Below are 17,638 nucleotides of genomic sequence, written 5' to 3'. Positions count from 1 at the left end.
TCATCCCTGTGTCGAAAACCGGACCAGGGTAAAACATTCAAGTGCTTCTCGAGGAGTGCCGCCAGCAATCACTTCACGAGGAGCGGATTCGCCACCAGATTTTGCGACTGGCGCTTCATTCACAGAGCCAGACTGGACTGCGTCCCCCTCAATGCCACTCGAAGGTTCGGGAGTGGAGACAGGCGATGTCGGAGGTGTCAAGACCAACCAGAAACTCTGCCACACGTGTTGAATCATTGTAGAATTCACTCAGCGGCGTGGCAGAAAAGACACAACGCCGTTCAGGATAGACTGGTCAAGTCTATCCCGGACAGGATGGGGACTGTACATGTGAACAGGCAGGTCCCCCTGGTTGCCTCCAATTTGAGGCCCGACATCGTCATCATCAATGAGTCAGAGTCCAGAGTCGCCATCATTGATGTAACGATCCCATTTGAAAACGAGCCTCAAGCCCTCATCAGAGCAAGGGAGCTTAAATTAGAGAAGTACGCTGGCCTTGCCGAGGACTTGAGAGCTCGGGGTTTTGAAACGACGGTGGATGCACTGATTGTTGGAGCCTTGGGTACGTGGGACCAGGAGAATGAGGCCGTCCTGAGAAGATGTGGTACGTCCCTTAAATACGCCACCTTGATGCGTCGATTGATGTGTAGTGACGTCATCAGATGGTCCCGGGATATATACATCGAGCACGTCACTGGGGTGAGACAGTATACCTGAATTTACTTGCGTAGAGTGTTTCATTTCTAGTTCCTATTCCTATACCTGTATTTGAGATTCAACTGTGATATATAAGCCTGTGATAGGATATGTTATTGTTTGGCAAGTTTTTTTAATCTGTGACATAATTTTTTTTTCCCTTCTTTCAATTTATTCATATACAAGTATGCCAGAGGCGATGTGTGATATTTAATTGTCTGTGATATGGTCTGTTGATGTTGATTAGTTTTTTATGAGATTTTGTCTAGTCTAATGTGAGATTATACCATTTTTTATGTTTGATATGAAATTCTTAAACTTTGACTGTTTATTGACGTAAATTATTTTGAATTATATACTGATTATACCAGGTTAGTAATCCCTGTTGGAAAAACAAATTTTATAACTTGTAAGAAACTGTAGAACTTGTAAGATTATTTACTAATAAAAGTATCAATCTGTTCTTATCAGCTTAATATCTGATACGCCCCGCATGCGGGGCCAGTATATTAAACTGATGTTTGGAAATTGATGGCGGTTAGGGGCTTGCTCCACCGCCGTCGCGGGTTGGCCCGGTATTGCAGTACCTCCGGGATCGGCCCACTTTATTCAATTAATATATGTAGTATCCAATACTGTCAAACTCATAGGCCAAACGTTGGTTATAGTTGAAACAGCTCTACACTTACAGGATGACAACTTTTCTTTACAACATGTCACAAACACCAAATTCTTCTAAAAACTTTATTGATATGGTCGATGTCGGACACCTAACTCTTTTCCACAATATTCAATATCACTTACGGATAGAGGTATAGATATGATGGCGTATGTTCATAAAGAAATGACCTGTAGACCTCTTAAGAAAAATGAATTCTTTCAACTCTAGCTAAAAATTAGTTCTTTCAACTCTAGCTGAAAATTAGTTCTTTCAACTCTAGCTATGCCTGGTTATTATGTCTTGGTTTCTGATGTTTTTTATCTTATTTAACAGATTTGTATTTAGTCATTTTTAACAGTATTCCTGATATATTCATTCGGACTCATAGTCCAACTTTTTTTTTGCCGAAGAAACTTTTCCTAAAGATGGCGCCACCGTCTTTATATGTCTCTAAAATGGCTTTCGAAATGACGTATGACCCCAAATCGAGCTGCACAATTCATACTTACCTGGCGTAGGGGTTACCGTGATCAACAAGGCGGTTCCCCCGGAGTGAGGCCCTTTCATTGCACTGCGATCGGGCTGACCTCTGCGATTATACCTAATGCGTATAACTCGGGCGCGTAATTTTTGGTAGTCGGGACTGCGTACGCGCTGTCCCGGATCATATAATAAATATGTTTTCTTTAAACTGTAGCATAAGCACTCCACAATGCTTAATTATGATGATGTGCAATTTGTATACTTCTCAGCAGCCTTAATTATCGAGTGCTGAAGTATTATGTATAGGATACATTAATTGTATACTTGGTATCCAAATTGATACGTACAAAAGCTACACTTGAATTATAGATTTAAAAAAACCATTGTATGGAATTACTATCTTTATTCAGTGTGTATGAAAGGTATCTAGGTATCCATAGTTTTTAGAATAGAGAATGCGATACTGGAATTTCAGTAGAATATCTCATACTTTTCCTAGGATGAATACTTTTTACACATCTCTATATAGAAGGCACATATCTCATCATCTAATTATGACTCCCATTAGTTTATATTCAATTTTTGGAGGCTATATCTTATGATTTAGTATACGAAAATTTAGTTTATTTATAACCTTCTGATATTGGTAGAAGACACCTATCCTATCATCGCAAGAAATTTTCATGAATTCAATTTTATAGCCTTTCTTGGTTTCCAAGCTATTCTCCAATTAAAAAAAAAGGAAGTTCTTGATGAATCTACCGAAAGCAGTAAAGCTATGAAAGGAGTCTACGAAAAAACTGATTCGGAACCACTGGATTAGAATATAAGTCTATTCATAATAGAGTTTGAAGTTTAGCGTAGGACACTCTGCAATTATTTACCTTACATCCATAAGATGGCAACACGTGATGCAGTAAAAAGTATTTATCAATTAATTTTTCAAATGCTGTGATGATATTATAGCACAAAATTGAGCTTCCTATTTCCTATTGAAAATCTTATATTTAAACTTTTCCGATCAATCTTGAATACTCGTATTTTATAAAATTGGCGTTATATATAACTCAAAAATACGGAACACGTCAGCGTATAGCAGCGCCTAAACAACCTAACAATCACTGGATGACGACCGTACGAGACGTACCTGAGTTTAAGTGTATTCACAAGCGACAAAGTGCAGAGTGTTAAAAGTGTTAAAAGAATTCAACAACATAGGGGAGTTATCCTCGACCTTAAAAATCGCCTGCAGCGGTTTAAGGACATGGATGTAAAAACTTTCCAAGAAACAATGGCTTCCACATCCACGTGGAGTGAAGAAATGGACTGTGAAACGTTCATTTCTCCCAAAAAAACATCGAAGGCGCCAATCGTCAAGACTTACCCACCTAAAATTTCTAATTCTTTCGGAGTACTCGAGACCGAAAAAAATACTCACTCGAAAACCTCGAGCCCAACACCTACAATAACGAGCCCAACCAATGGACAAAAAAGATGCCCTCCCGTGATAATCACACAAAAAATAGGATCGTATACCCAGTTCCATCAAAAATTAAAAACTATTATTAAAAGCAGATATCTGATTAAATATACCAAAGAGGATATAAAAATCACTACAAAGGAAATGAGTGATTATAAAGCTCTGATATCTGCTCTCAAAAAGGAAGATATTCAGTATTTCTCCCATACCCCTAGTGATCAAGTGAAGAAGAAAATGGTCTTGAAAGCCGCTTGCTTCATGACTGAAAGTGAAATTATCCAGGAAATCACAAAGGGTGGAAAAATAAAGCAGGATGAAATCGACTGCATAAAAATGAAAGGTAAAAACCCCAATTCACGCTCCTTTCTGGTAAATATTGCAAAATCTTGCCAAATCCAAGACCTTAAAAAAATTGAACAGATAGACCATGTCAAAATTCAATGGCAGAAATATTCGAGAAAATCCCCTGTAACACAATGTTACCGATGCCAAAAATTAGGCCATGGATCTTCCAACTGCAATAGAATTCCGAAATGCGTCAAATGCGCTAAAAACCACTTAACAAAAGACTGTGAAATCAAAGAAAAAAATAGTGAATTAATACAATGTGCTAACTGCGATGGACCACACACTGCAAACTACTCAAAATGTCCAATAATCCTAAGGTATGTTGAATCTTTAATACACAAATCGCCTCATAAATCAGAAAATATCCCCAAAATACCCGACATGAAACAATTCCCCCCTTTGAAAAAAACAAGCTACCTCCCTGTAACAAACCAAATGTCATATCTAGAGATGGCAAAAAAATCCTCCCCAAAAACCCAGCAAACCATAATAGAAACCCCAATTTCAAACCAAAATAACTTAGACGATTTTCAAACTTTAATAAAAGAGATTCAAGAACTCAATTCAATTTGCAACATTTCACAATTAATATCACTAGTCAGAGATATCAAAAACCAAATTCAAACTTGCACATCTCCATTGAATAAGATACTAATCATACAAAACCTAATTGAAAAACATGGTATTTAAGTCTCCTAAAAAAGACATAAATATAATTACTTGGAATGCTAACGGAATTTTCAATAAAATTGACGAACTGGCAATTCTATCGAATGAAATAAAAGTCGAAATAATCTGCATACAGGAATCTAGACTGAACAATAGAAAACCTCCTAAACTACCAAATTTTTACTACATAAATAAGCCGAAAACCAAATCTGGGGGGCTTATTATTTATTATAAGAAACACTTAAAACCGATTGAAATTCCAACCGTCACAGTAAATTCCGAAACCCAGGCTATTCGTTTAAATGACTTAACAATAGTAAATTACTACAACGGACATCAAAGTCCCATTGATACTAGCGAATTAGACTATATTTTCAGACTAGGCAATAGAGTTATAATAGTCGGGGACTACAATAGTCGAAGTACTTCGTGGAACTGTGCAGGTTCAATTCAATTCAATTCAATTCAATTTATTCACCATAAAATGTTACAAACAATTAACACCACATACACTCGTACAACGAGTCTTCATCTTCAACCTAACCATACAAAAAAAAAAAAAAACAAATCAAACGAGTGTATCATCGGTAAAATGACCCACACTAGAAATGAAAGAAATCATGTCTGTGTCGTGAATCATTCACCACATAATATAATACAGATGCATAAATCTGAATGGAGCAGATGAGGAGCCCGGAAACCGCCCCAGACAGCCAGGCGAAAAAGCGCCCCGCCATTAGACTACACGTAAAAGATCAGTAGTAGGAAGTTTGAGAAAGACCTTCTTTAATTGAATTCTATGGTTTCATGATATCTAAAAATGTATTATAGTTCTTTTGGATGTATTTTTTGGTTTGTATACTAAACTGTCGTTTATTATTAATCAATGATTTTATATTAATAGGAAGTTTGTCGTAAAACTTAGGTGCAAAGTATGTTACTATTCGTTGAGTGTGTGACTTAATGTACAGATGGGTTCGCAATAAAACTGATCTGGTGGTGTGGTGCGCAGGTATCTTTGGTAAAAGATGCTGTATCTTAGGGAGGTAATTTATGCAAGCATGAATATATAGAGCCTTAAGTGGCAGCACCTCAGCTATCTTATACAATCTGTCAGTTGGAAATGTTCGGTTTTTCTTATGTATTATTTTCAGTATGAATTTTTGAGTGATCAAGATGTTTTGTAAAGAATTATTGAACCCTCCTCCCCAAATAACTAAACAATATCTCAGAATTGACTCTACTAATGACATATAGACCATCTTTAATAGTTTTTTATCGAGAATATCTCTAAGTTGATATAGTCTATAGACTAAATATCTCATTTTTTTATTATATATAGTTACAATGAACATTCCATCTCAGATGTTTGTCTAAGATAATACCCAAATATTTAATGTTATCGACATTTTGTATAGGTTCGCATGAACAGTTAGAATTAGAACAATCTTCGCCATGAATTTTCAAGATTGTGTTTTGTGGTCTGTCAACAGCCGAGATTGAGAAAGTAATATATTTAGTTTTTAGAATATTTATACTAAGGAGGTTGTAGTTGAGCCAGCTATACAAATTTCTAATACCATCTTCTGCCTTTCCAAACACTTCTTGCCAAGTGGATCCTGCGAATGTCAGAACAGTATCATCAGCGTAAGCAATTATTTTACCATTTGTTAAAATCGATCCAATATCGTTAATGTAGATAAGAAAGAGTGTAGGCCCAAGTACAGTACCCTGTGGGATACCTATTGTGGAGTTTCTAACCTGACTATAAGTATTTTCAATTTTGACTCGTTGTGTCCTATTCGATAAATAATTTTTAAAAAGTAGATTTGCACTTCCCCTTATACCCATATATTCCATTTTTTCTAATAATTTGTCATGAGGAACAGTATCGAAAGCCTTAGCTAAGTCGATAAAAACTGACAGATTTTTTTTATTTGCGTTCAAGTTGGTGTTTATCTCATTCGTTAGGTTAAATATAGCGTCCTCCGTGCTTAAATTTGGTCTAAATCCATATTGATTTTTATAAATTGTATTATTCGTTTCTAGAAAGTTCATAACACGGTTTTTCAAACATTTTTCGAATATCTTGGCAAAATTATTGATAAGCGCAATGGGCCTATAGTTTTGTAGAATTTGTTTATCGCCGGTCTTGTGAACAGGTACAATGCTAGATGATTTCCAGTCCTGAGGAATTTCATTTTTCTCAAATATAAGATTAATCATATATTTGAGCGGGTCTATTAAATAGGTATGTATATATTTTATGAGCTTAACGTCAATTCCGTCATCCCCAGGCGATGAATCATTCTTCAAAGTAGATATTAATTCGATAAGTTCTTGTGAGTTTACTGGTGTAAGGAAAAGCGTCTTCTGATTAGTTATGTTATTTTTGTATGTTTTTTTAGTTTTCTTAATTTCATTCTGCATTTCAACACCTATAGTGGAAAAGTAATTATTGAAAGAGTCGGCAATGTCAGTTGAATGGGTCAAAATTTCATTTTTTTCGTTGATAATGCATTCAGTTTTGCTTTGTGATTTTGTTACATTGACCGCCTCATTCATTATTTGCCAAATTTTCTTAGAGTCATTTTTTGCTAATTTAATTTTGTTAGAGTAATAATTATTTTTAGTAAGTCTCAGTAATTTATTAAGAAAATTTCTGTAATTTATATATTGAAGTTTCATTTCGTTTGAGTAATTTTTATTTAAGTCTAATTTCATCCTATCTCTCTTACGAATACTGTTTATTAATCCAGGAGTAATCCATGGTTTTAGTTTTTTATTTTTATTATTTAAACGTGTTATTCTTCTACAAGAGCTCAAATGATTCATTAAAGTGAACTTGAATATCTGATAACATTCCTCAACATTATTTCTTTCATATACTTTTAGCCAATTTTCTTCCTTCAGCAAAGTTAATAATTTTTTGACATCGGTTTTCACAAATTCTTTTGTTTTCATTTCATTTTTTATTTTTCCCTTAAAATCGAGTTCCAAGCCTACAGGATAATGATCTGTCATTGAGCATTTAAAAATAACAGGATTAAGACTAAAATTTTTTTTAATATTCATCTGCGTTCTGACAAATATATGATCAATTAAGGTTGATGTAGTTTCTGTCACTCTAGTAGGCTTGTTTATATAAGAAATAAAACCACACGATCCCAAAATATTCATATAGAGACTTGACATTTTATCGTTTCCATTCAAAATATCAATGTTTATGTCTCCTACAATTATCTCAACACTATTCCTCTTTAGTTCACTTAAATATTTTTCCATTTCTTCCATGAATACACCCAAATTAGTTGAAGGAGGTCTGTAAATAGCTGTTATCCCAAGAGCAAGTTCATTTATTATAATTTCTACACGAACAGGAGTTGTTTGATTCAGTTGTGTATAGTTAACTCTTGGATTCAAATTCTTTCGAACATAAACTATTGTTCCATCATTCTTATTGAATACAGAATTATTATAATACATTTCATAGCCATTTATTGAAAATAGTTCAATGTTAGTAAGGTTGAAAGTTTCTGAGAGTACAATTATATCTATTTTTTCTAAATTTATTTTGTCCAGACAAACTAATAATTCATTGAAATTTTTTTGAATGCTTCTTATGTTGAAATGTATTATACCTAGACGCGACATGCCCCCAACGAAGCCCCCCCCGGCCCCGATCTCCCCAGTCATAGTGGTCCCCGGGACCTCATCAAGCTCCAGTGTCTCTAATATGTTCATTAGACAGGGGAAACAAATAAATACCCCTCACATGCTCTCTGATGAAGCTAACATTTTGAAAAACTCAAAAAAGTGCTCATAATTATAAATAATCTATATTATGTTCTAAAGTAATTAACAACCATCATTAACCTAAAGAATAAAAAATCAACAAAAGAATTCAATACATATGAAGGCCAAAAAAAAAAAAAAATTTTCAACATTTCAGAACGTAAACTATTTATGGAGATAATTATTTTTGTGAGGTTACAATTTTCCTCTTCACTCCATTTTCGGTTTTAACATAAATGTTTCCATTACGCGTGAATACTTGTTTTTTGTCCTCACTTTTTTGTCGTAGTGAGCGATATAACTCTAGACGTCTCTTTGTTAGATCTTCAGCGATTCCAATTTTCGTTCCGTTCAAACGTCCGCAATTTTTCAGTATTGTTAATTTTGTTTGATACCGTTCAAATCGAATAATCACTGGACGTGGATTTTTCCCTTTTACACCCACTCTATAGCATTTCACAATATCAGATTTGTTAACTTTTACCTTCATGTTTTCGTTGAATATTTCAAGTAAATTTTCCATTAAGTTTTCTTCTTGCATTTCCATCAGATTGTAAACACATACATTGTTGACTTTCTCTGCTTGCATAAGGTTATCCATCCTCATATTGATCGACTCAATTTTATCCGTGTTATCGTTGACTGCAGATTGTAAAATATCAAGTTTTTCGTTGATCTTGATAAGAAGTTTGTTTATGAATTTATCGTCACTGAAGAATTCTACAATGGATTCCTTGATTGCTACTTTAATATCTGTGTTAGTTTTAGGGCCCATTTTTATATTATATATTAAAATATTTATATCATATAAAATACAATTAACACTTTGAAATTTTGTGACTCGTTGGCACTTGGATAATCTCTATTTTTCTAGTTATCAGGAGCGATGTGATCACGTACTACATCATGCGCATCTCGACAGTGAATGACAGGTAATAACAGTAACGGAACAATTCTCCGCAGATACTTAGAAAGTAACAATTTTGTGTTAAACTTTCCCAGAAATTCGTTTACCTATCATCCAGCCCATCGAGCCACTCCCTCAACCATTGATCTGATGATAACAAACAATATCCAAATATCCCAACCGTACACAATCCAGGCACTAGATTCAGATCATTTCCCGGTATTGGCTACAATTCCGAGAATTAATTCCTCAGCACTGCCAAAACCAACAGCCTCTTACAATACTAACTGGAGACTTTTCAAAAACTTAATAGATCAAAATATAACTATCAATAGAGAACTCAATTCAACGGAAGACATAAACAAATGCATCCAATGTTTCACCAACTTAATTAAAAATTGCCTTTTTCAATCAACCAATAAAATAACCCATCCGTCCAATCATCACTTAGAAATTCCCCCCTCAATTCAGGAACTCATTAAAAATAAAAACAAACTAAGAAAAAGACTACAACGCAATTTCACAGCTAGCCTCCATGCACAATATAAGGATACAATTAATCTTGTTAGAGGCTCAATAAGCTCTCTAAAAACACACAAATGGGAAAAATTCACGCAAAATCTAACGAACACTGACGAAATGTGGCGAATAGTGCGCTCACTAAAACAAAATTCTTTTGGAATCTCCACACTACTCGGCCCTCAAGGATTAATCTTCGAGGATGAGTGTAAAGCTAAATATCTGGCTGAAACGTACTCAAAAAATCATAACTCTACTTGCGACATGTCTGACCGCCAAACCGAAAATACAGTCAAAGAAACAATAAACCAATTCAACAACCAATTCTTCGCTTTTCCACCAGAAGTACTTACCTCCCCTAAGGAGATAAGACGAATAATCAAATTACTTAAAAACAAAAAGGCCCCAGGCGACGACAAAATCTACAATCGCACATTAAAAAATCTCCCTAGGAAAGCCATAATTCAACTACTTTATATCTTTAATAATTGCTTGAAGCTATGCTACTTCCCTGAAAGCTGGAAAAATGCCATAGTGCTATCTTTCCCGAAACAAAAAAAAGATCCCAAAATAGCATCAAACTATAGACCAATCAGTCTCCTCCCAACGATGTCGAAAGTTTTAGAAAAAATAATCCTATACAGAATCAAAGACCACGAAAACATCAAAAACGAAATCATAGATGAACAATTCGGATTTAGAGAATCGCACAGCACCACACTTCAACTAGCTACAATTACTGACCAAATAACAAAAAATTTTAACTACAATAAAATCACAGCCATGCTTAATTTGGATATAGAAAAGGCTTTCGACACCGTCTGGCACGAAGGTCTGATCTACAAACTTATTAAAATCAACTTTCCTCCACACCTAATTAAAATCATTCACTCATACCTCACAAATCGAACTTTCCAGGTAAGAGTAGAAAAAACGCTTTCAACAAAACTAGCATTAAGAGCAGGGGTACCACAAGGGGGCCTACTATCCCCATCACTATTCAATTATTTTATAAATGACATTCCAAAGACAAATAGTACAAAACTAAAAATTTTTGCCGATGACACTGCAATAGTGGCCGAATCATCAAATTCCAATCAAGTGAATAAATACATTCAAAATCATTTGAACGAGTTAGAAAAATATTATCAGAAATGGAAAATCAAAATTAATACGAGTAAAACTACCCTAATCCACTTCACGCATAAAAAAAAGCTTGCACCAAATCCAAATCACCTAATATTCAACGGTCAAATAATAAACAAACAAAACACGGTCAAATATTTAGGTCTCACCCTAGACAGAAAATTAAACTTCAATGACCACATAAACAACATTAGACAGAAGTGCTACATACTACTTCACAGTCTGTACCCACTTTTGTCTAAGGGAAGCAAACTCAGCAAAAAATCAAAAATTCGAATATACAAACAATGCATCCGTCCGGTATTCCTGTATGCAGATCCAATATGGAGCAAAACTTCATTGTCAAATTTAAGAACATTACAAGTCTTACAAAATAAATTCCTTAGAATCATTCTAAACGAATCAAGGTATACACCAATCGAAGAAATTCACAAAACAGGAAACATCGAACTAATTCAGGACAAAATTAAAAACGATACTATAAAATTCTTTAAATATACTGCCAAAAAACTTGAAAAAACCAAATACCTCGGCACTACTACTTCACAAAATACTAATATTAGAATACGACATAAATTGATACATCACATTACTCTAACGTAAGAAATCCTGAAAAAATGTATCCCACCTGAGGCGAATATGTGTTTTATTTGACCCAACATACCTCTAGAAAAAAATTATACTAACCACCCAATATTGTTCATACATTATAATTTATATAAAAACATTAGGTGCGATCCCAGAGATCAGGTACTAATTTTTAATTAAAAATTTAAATTTATCTATCCTGTATATTTCTCCGTGTAAATATTCTTGTATATATAATTTAGGAAAATAATAATAAAAACGCTGAAAAGCAAAATATGTGTTTTATTTGACTAACAATCACTCTGATCTCTCCTCAGTTGCGAATAAATCTTTCGCCTTTTACTAAAGATTTCCGTGGGGAGGGATAACTCTAATGAGTCTATAACCAATTTTTGGCGGCTATATCTTATGATATAGCATTTAATATAACTAAAAATAATTTATTATATAACCTGTTAATCTTTGCGCAATGTTAGAAGTAGAGATGTGTAACATGGAAGCCTCTGAAGTATCCGATACCTGAAGTATCATGTATGGTATACATTGATTGGGTACTTGGTATCAATACTTTTAATACGTACAGAAGCCTCAGTGAAACGCCCGCCGCACATGACCCTACTCGCACTGGTTCACGCGCCTACATCAATGTGTCACTGAGATTGGTGGACTCGCGTGCGTCCGCACATGCGGTGATCTGCAGGTTCCGCATTTGATATTACGAAAGATTGTAAACAGATTGATATTCAATTCTAATTGAACAAAAATCTGAAGGAACAACAAAGCTGTCTGATGAAGGAATGGTTTACTTAGAAGTCCGCACTCAAATATCACATAACAATTTCCGATCTGTAGGATGATTCATACACGAATATCACTCAGTTTGAAGAGCTAGATATATCACATACATTTTAATAATTAGATAATTTCTAGTTTCAAATTCAGGTGGAATTGCCATCTGAAGTCGTTTTTATTTTCAAACGTTAACCGTTCACAATTAGAATTTTTATGCCAAACATGTACTGATGCGTATTAAAAGTATAATTTGGGTTGCCTTCCTACGAACACTAAACTACCTGAGTCATAAAATTCGGAAACTAAACATTTCAGCACTAAATTACCTTTTATTATCACTAGAGGGCATTTACTACTCTTACCTGCACTATATTACTCAGAAGTACATAACATTGTTCAATGACTAGGTGCAAAAACTTGTAAACCGCATCGCTTCTCGGCCCTATGGCTAAGATCAAAGTGTAGTATCTGTTCTTATCAGCTTAATATCTGATACGCCCCGCATGCGGGGCCAGTATATTAAACTGATTTTTGGAAATTGATGGCGGTTAGGGGCTTGCTCCACCGCCGTCGCGGGTTGGCCCGGTATTGCAGTACCTCCGGGATCGGCCCACTTTATTCAATTAATATATGTAGTATCCAATACTGTCAAACTCATAGGCCAAACGTTGGTTATAGTAGAAACAGCTCTACACTTACAGGATGACAACTTTTCTTTACAACATGTCACAAACACCAAATTCTTCTAAAAACTTTATTGATATGGTCGATGTCGGACACCTAACTAAAATAATTTATTATATAACCTGTTAATCTTTGCGCAATGTTAGAAGTAGAGATGTGTAACATGGAAGCCTCTGAGTATCCGATACCTGAAGTATCATGTATGGTATACATTGATTGGGTACTTGGTATCAATACTTTTAATACGTACAGAAGCCTCAGTGAAACGCCCGCCGCACATGACCCTACTCGCACTGGTTCACGCGCCTACATCAATGTGTCACTGAGATTGGTGGACTCGCGTGCGTCCGCACATGCGGTGATCTGCAGGTTCCCATAGATTTGAAACTACACCTCTCGCATGAGGCTCGTGTTGACCAATGCGAGTGGGGTCATGTGCGGCGGGCGAAAATATAGTTTTGAATAACCATTGTATTGAAATGATTTCTGTAATCATTGTGAAAAAGAGAATTTTAGAAATAAATAATGAATTTTTAATATATAAAAGGTGTCTAGGTATCCATAGTTTTTAGAATGGAGTATCCGATACTCCAATTTCAGTAGAAAATCTGACACTCTTCCTAGGATATATACTATCTCTACTCAGTTGAAACCTACGTAAATAATTATCCAAATTACAATACTAGGAATATCTGAAAAAGTCTGAAAAAAAGTCGAATCAGTGCACACATCATGGTTTCTAGGGATCTTAATTGCGACCTATCGGCGTCCTTGACAGCAAGCAGAACAGAACGAGTGCTCACTACTCGAGAACAAAAAATTTCCAAATGCAGTTATTGTGAAGAGATAAAGATAATTGTCCAAAAATGGAAATGGATGATATGGAAAGTAGATGGAATGTTGTTAGAACAAAAAAAATTGTTTTGTTTGTTTCGAGAGAAATAATCAAAAAAATTTAGAAATAAGAAAATCTGTGGGAAGAATAAATGCAGATTTCTGAAAATTCTAATAAAACTTGATGAGTATCAACAGCACAATAGTCCGATAAAATTGGGCTATTAAATTTTGATGCCATATCTGGTGAATAGTGGGTGATCTTAATAGTGTTGGATAATAAAAAAATGTAAATAAATATTATCAAGATGATGTTATATGACTGAGACAACGAATGAGATATATTACGTGAATTCGACAAGGTGAAAGCACAATGTGGAAACGTTAGGTGAATAGCTAAACATTGTAGAAATGATGTAATTTTATTGTTTTTGGTGATTTGGGTCTTGGGACTTTGGTCCCAAATCCCAAAAGGATCTTTCCCTAAAGATGGCGCCACCGTCTTTATATGTCTCTAAAATGGCTTTCGAAATGACGTATGACCCCAAATCGAGCTGCACAATTCATACTTACCTGGCGTAGGGGTTACCGTGATCAACAAGGCGGTTCCCCCGGAGTGAGGCCCTTTCATTGCACTGCGATCGGGCTGACCTCTGCGATTATACCTAATGCGTATAACTCGGGCGCGTAATTTTTGGTAGTCGGGACTGCGTACGCGCTGTCCCGGATCATATAATTAATATGTTTCGTTTTGATTGATGCAAGATGCATTTGATGATTAGATTGGCGTCAAGTGGAAATATGAAAGAAAAAGGCTTCTTCAGTAAATATTTTGCGCATGCGCATTATCCCATATTAAATTTTATATCGGAAAAATTAGACGATATTTATTCAAAATGTAAGAAATCTGAAGGATCTATCGTATAGCGAAACAATTGCTATTTATGTATATATTAAAAAAGTGGAGATTTGAATAAATCGCATTTGATATTACGAAAGATTGTAAACAGATTGATATTCAATTCTAATTGAACAAAAATCTGAAGGAACAACAAAGCTGTCTGATGAAGGAATGGTTTACTTAGAAGTCCGCACTCAAATATCACATAACAATTTCCGATCTGTAGGATGATTCATACACGAATATCACTCAGTTTGAAGAGCTAGATATATCACATACATTTTAATAATTAGATAATTTCTAGTTTCAAATTCGGGTGGAATTGCCATCTGAAGTCGTTTTTATTTTCAAACGTTAACCGTTCACAATTAGAATTTTTATGCCAAACATGTACTGATGCGTATTAAAAGTATAATTTGGGTTGCCTTCCTACGAACACTAAACTACCTGAGTCATAAAATTCGGAAACTAAACATTTCAGCACTAAATTACCTTTTATTATCACTAGAGGGCATTTACTACTCTTACCTGCACTATATTACTCAGAAGTACATAACATTGTTCAATGACTAGGTGCAAAAACTTGTAAACCGCATCGCTTCTCGGCCCTATGGCTAAGATCAAAGTCTGTGACATAATTTTTTTTTTTTCCCTTCTTTCAATTTATTCATATACAAATATGCCAGAGGCGATGTGTGATATTTAATTGTCTGTGATATGGTCTGTTGATGTTGATTAGTTTTTTATGAGATTTTATCTAGTCTAAAGTGAGATTATACCATTTTTTATGTTTGATATGAAATTCTTAAACTTTGACTGTTTATTGACGTAAATTATTTTGAATTATATACTGATTATACCAGGTTAGTAATCCCTGTTGGAAAAACAAATTTTATAACTTGTAAGAAACTGTAGAACTTGTAAGATTATTTATTAATAAAAGTATCAATCTGTTCTTATCAGCTTAATATCTGATACGCCCCGCATGCGGGGCCAGTATATTAAACTGATTTTTGGAAATTGATGGCGGTTAGGGGCTTGCTCCACCGCCGTCGCGGGTTGGCCCGGTATTGCAGTACCTCCGGGATCGGCCCACTTTATTCAATTAATATATGTAGTATCCAATACTGTCAAACTCATAGGCCAAACGTTGGTTATAGTAGAAACAGCTCTACACTTACAGGATGACAACTTTTCTTTACAACATGTCACAAACACCAAATTCTTCTAAAAACTTTATTGATATGGTCGATGTCGGACACCTAACTAAAATAATTTATTATATAACCTGTTAATCTTTGCGCAATGTTAGAAGTAGAGATGTGTAACATGGAAGCCTCTGAAGTATCCGATACCTGAAGTATCATGTATGGTATACATTGATTGGGTACTTGGTATCAATACTTTTAATACGTACAGAAGCCTCAGTGAAACGCCCGCCGCACATGACCCTACTCGCACTGGTTCACGCGCCTACATCAATGTGTCACTGAGATTGGTGGACTCGCGTGCGTCCGCACATGCGGTGATCTGCAGGTTCCCATAGATTTGAAACTACACCTCTCGCATGAGGCTCGTGTTGACCAATGCGAGTGGGGTCATGTGCGGCGGGCGAAAATATAGTTTTGAATAACCATTGTATTGAAATGATTTCTGTAATCATTGTGAAAAAGAGAATTTTAGAAATAAATAATGAATTTTTAATATATAAAAGGTGTCTAGGTATCCATAGTTTTTAGAATGGAGTATCCGATACTCCAATTTCAGTAGAAAATCTGACACTCTTCCTAGGATATATACTATCTCTACTCAGTTGAAACCTACGTAAATAATTATCCAAATTACAATACTAGGAATATCTGAAAAAGTCTGAAAAAAAGTCGAATCAGTGCACACATCATGGTTTCTAGGGATCTTAATTGCGACCTATCGGCGTCCTTGACAGCAAGCAGAACAGAACGAGTGCTCACTACTCGAGAACAAAAAATTCCCAAATGCAGTTATTGTGAAGAGATAAACATAATTGTCCAAAAATGGAAATGGATGATATGGAAAGTAGATGGAATGTTGTTAGAACAAAAAAAATTGTTTTGTTTGTTTCGAGAGAAATAATCAAAAAAATTTAGAAATAAGAAAATCTGTGGGAAGAATAAATGCAGATTTCTGAAAATTCTAATAAAACTTGATGAGTATCAACAGCACAATAGTCCGATAAAATTGGGCTATTAAATTTTGATGCCATATCTGGTGAATAGTGGGTGATCTTAATAGTGTTGGATAATAAAAAAATGTAAATAAATATTATCAAGATGATGTTATATGACTGAGACAACGAATGAGATATATTACGTGAATTCGACAAGGTGAAAGCACAATGTGGAAACGTTAGGTGAATAGCTAAACATTGTAGAAATGATGTAATTTTATTGTTTTTGGTGATTTGGGTCTTGGGACTTTGGTCCCAAATCCCAAAAGGATCTTTCCCTAAAGATGGCGCCACCGTCTTTATATGTCTCTAAAATGGCTTTCGAAATGACGTATGACCCCAAATCGAGCTGCACAATTCATACTTACCTGGCGTAGGGGTTACCGTGATCAACAAGGTGGTTCCCCCGGAGTGAGGCCCTTTCATTGCACTGCGATCGGGCTGACCTCTGCGATTATACCTAATGCGTATAACTCGGGCGCGTAATTTTTGGTAGTCGGGACTGCGTACGCGCTGTCCCGGATCATATAATAAATATGTTTTCTTTAAACTGTTGCATAAGCACTCCACAATGCTTAATTATGATGATGTGCAATTTGTATACTTCTCAGCAGCCTTAATTATCGAGTGCTGAAGTATTATGTATAGGATATATTAATTGGATACTTGGTATCCAAATTGATACGTACAAAAGCTACACTTGAATTATAGATTTAAAAAAACCATTGTATGGAATTACTATCTTTATTCAGTGTGTATGAAAGGTATCTAGGTATCCATAGTTTTTAGAATAGAGAATCCGATACTGGAATTTCAGTAGAATATCTTATACTTTTCCTAGGATGAATACTTTTTACACATCTCTATATAGAAGGCACATATCTCATCATCTAATGATGACTCCCATTAGTTTATATTCAATTTTTGGA

The 17,638-nt window shown here is 35.1% G+C and overlaps 1 protein-coding gene, 5 non-coding genes and 2 pseudogenes across 6 annotated transcripts in view; all 8 read left to right on the top strand.

Annotated features, from left to right (window-relative positions):
- Positions 1–17,638, top strand: part of LOC123681628 (NAD kinase-like) — a 160,694-nt gene that overhangs the window by 84,671 nt on the left and 58,385 nt on the right. The window lies entirely within an intron of this gene.
- Positions 1,130–1,305, top strand: LOC123683586 (annotated as a pseudogene).
- On the top strand, positions 1,859–2,020 carry LOC123683569. Its single transcript, XR_006748037.1, has one exon. It is a non-coding gene; the product is annotated as a U1 spliceosomal RNA (small nuclear RNA).
- LOC123683522 lies at positions 11,590–11,711 on the top strand. Its single transcript, XR_006747998.1, has one exon. It is a non-coding gene; the product is annotated as a U5 spliceosomal RNA (small nuclear RNA).
- Positions 12,513–12,703, top strand: LOC123683565. Its single transcript, XR_006748033.1, has one exon. It is a non-coding gene; the product is annotated as a U2 spliceosomal RNA (small nuclear RNA).
- LOC123683558 lies at positions 14,168–14,329 on the top strand. Its single transcript, XR_006748030.1, has one exon. It is a non-coding gene; the product is annotated as a U1 spliceosomal RNA (small nuclear RNA).
- LOC123683583 lies at positions 15,429–15,604 on the top strand (annotated as a pseudogene).
- LOC123683553 lies at positions 17,070–17,231 on the top strand. Its single transcript, XR_006748026.1, has one exon. It is a non-coding gene; the product is annotated as a U1 spliceosomal RNA (small nuclear RNA).

The sequence above is a fragment of the Harmonia axyridis genome, chromosome 6, assembly GCF_914767665.1.
Source record: "Harmonia axyridis chromosome 6, icHarAxyr1.1, whole genome shotgun sequence".
NCBI lineage: Eukaryota > Metazoa > Arthropoda > Insecta > Coleoptera > Coccinellidae > Harmonia > Harmonia axyridis.
The sequence above is the reverse complement of the archived record's forward strand: the minus strand, read 5'-3'. Positions and strand labels throughout refer to the sequence as shown.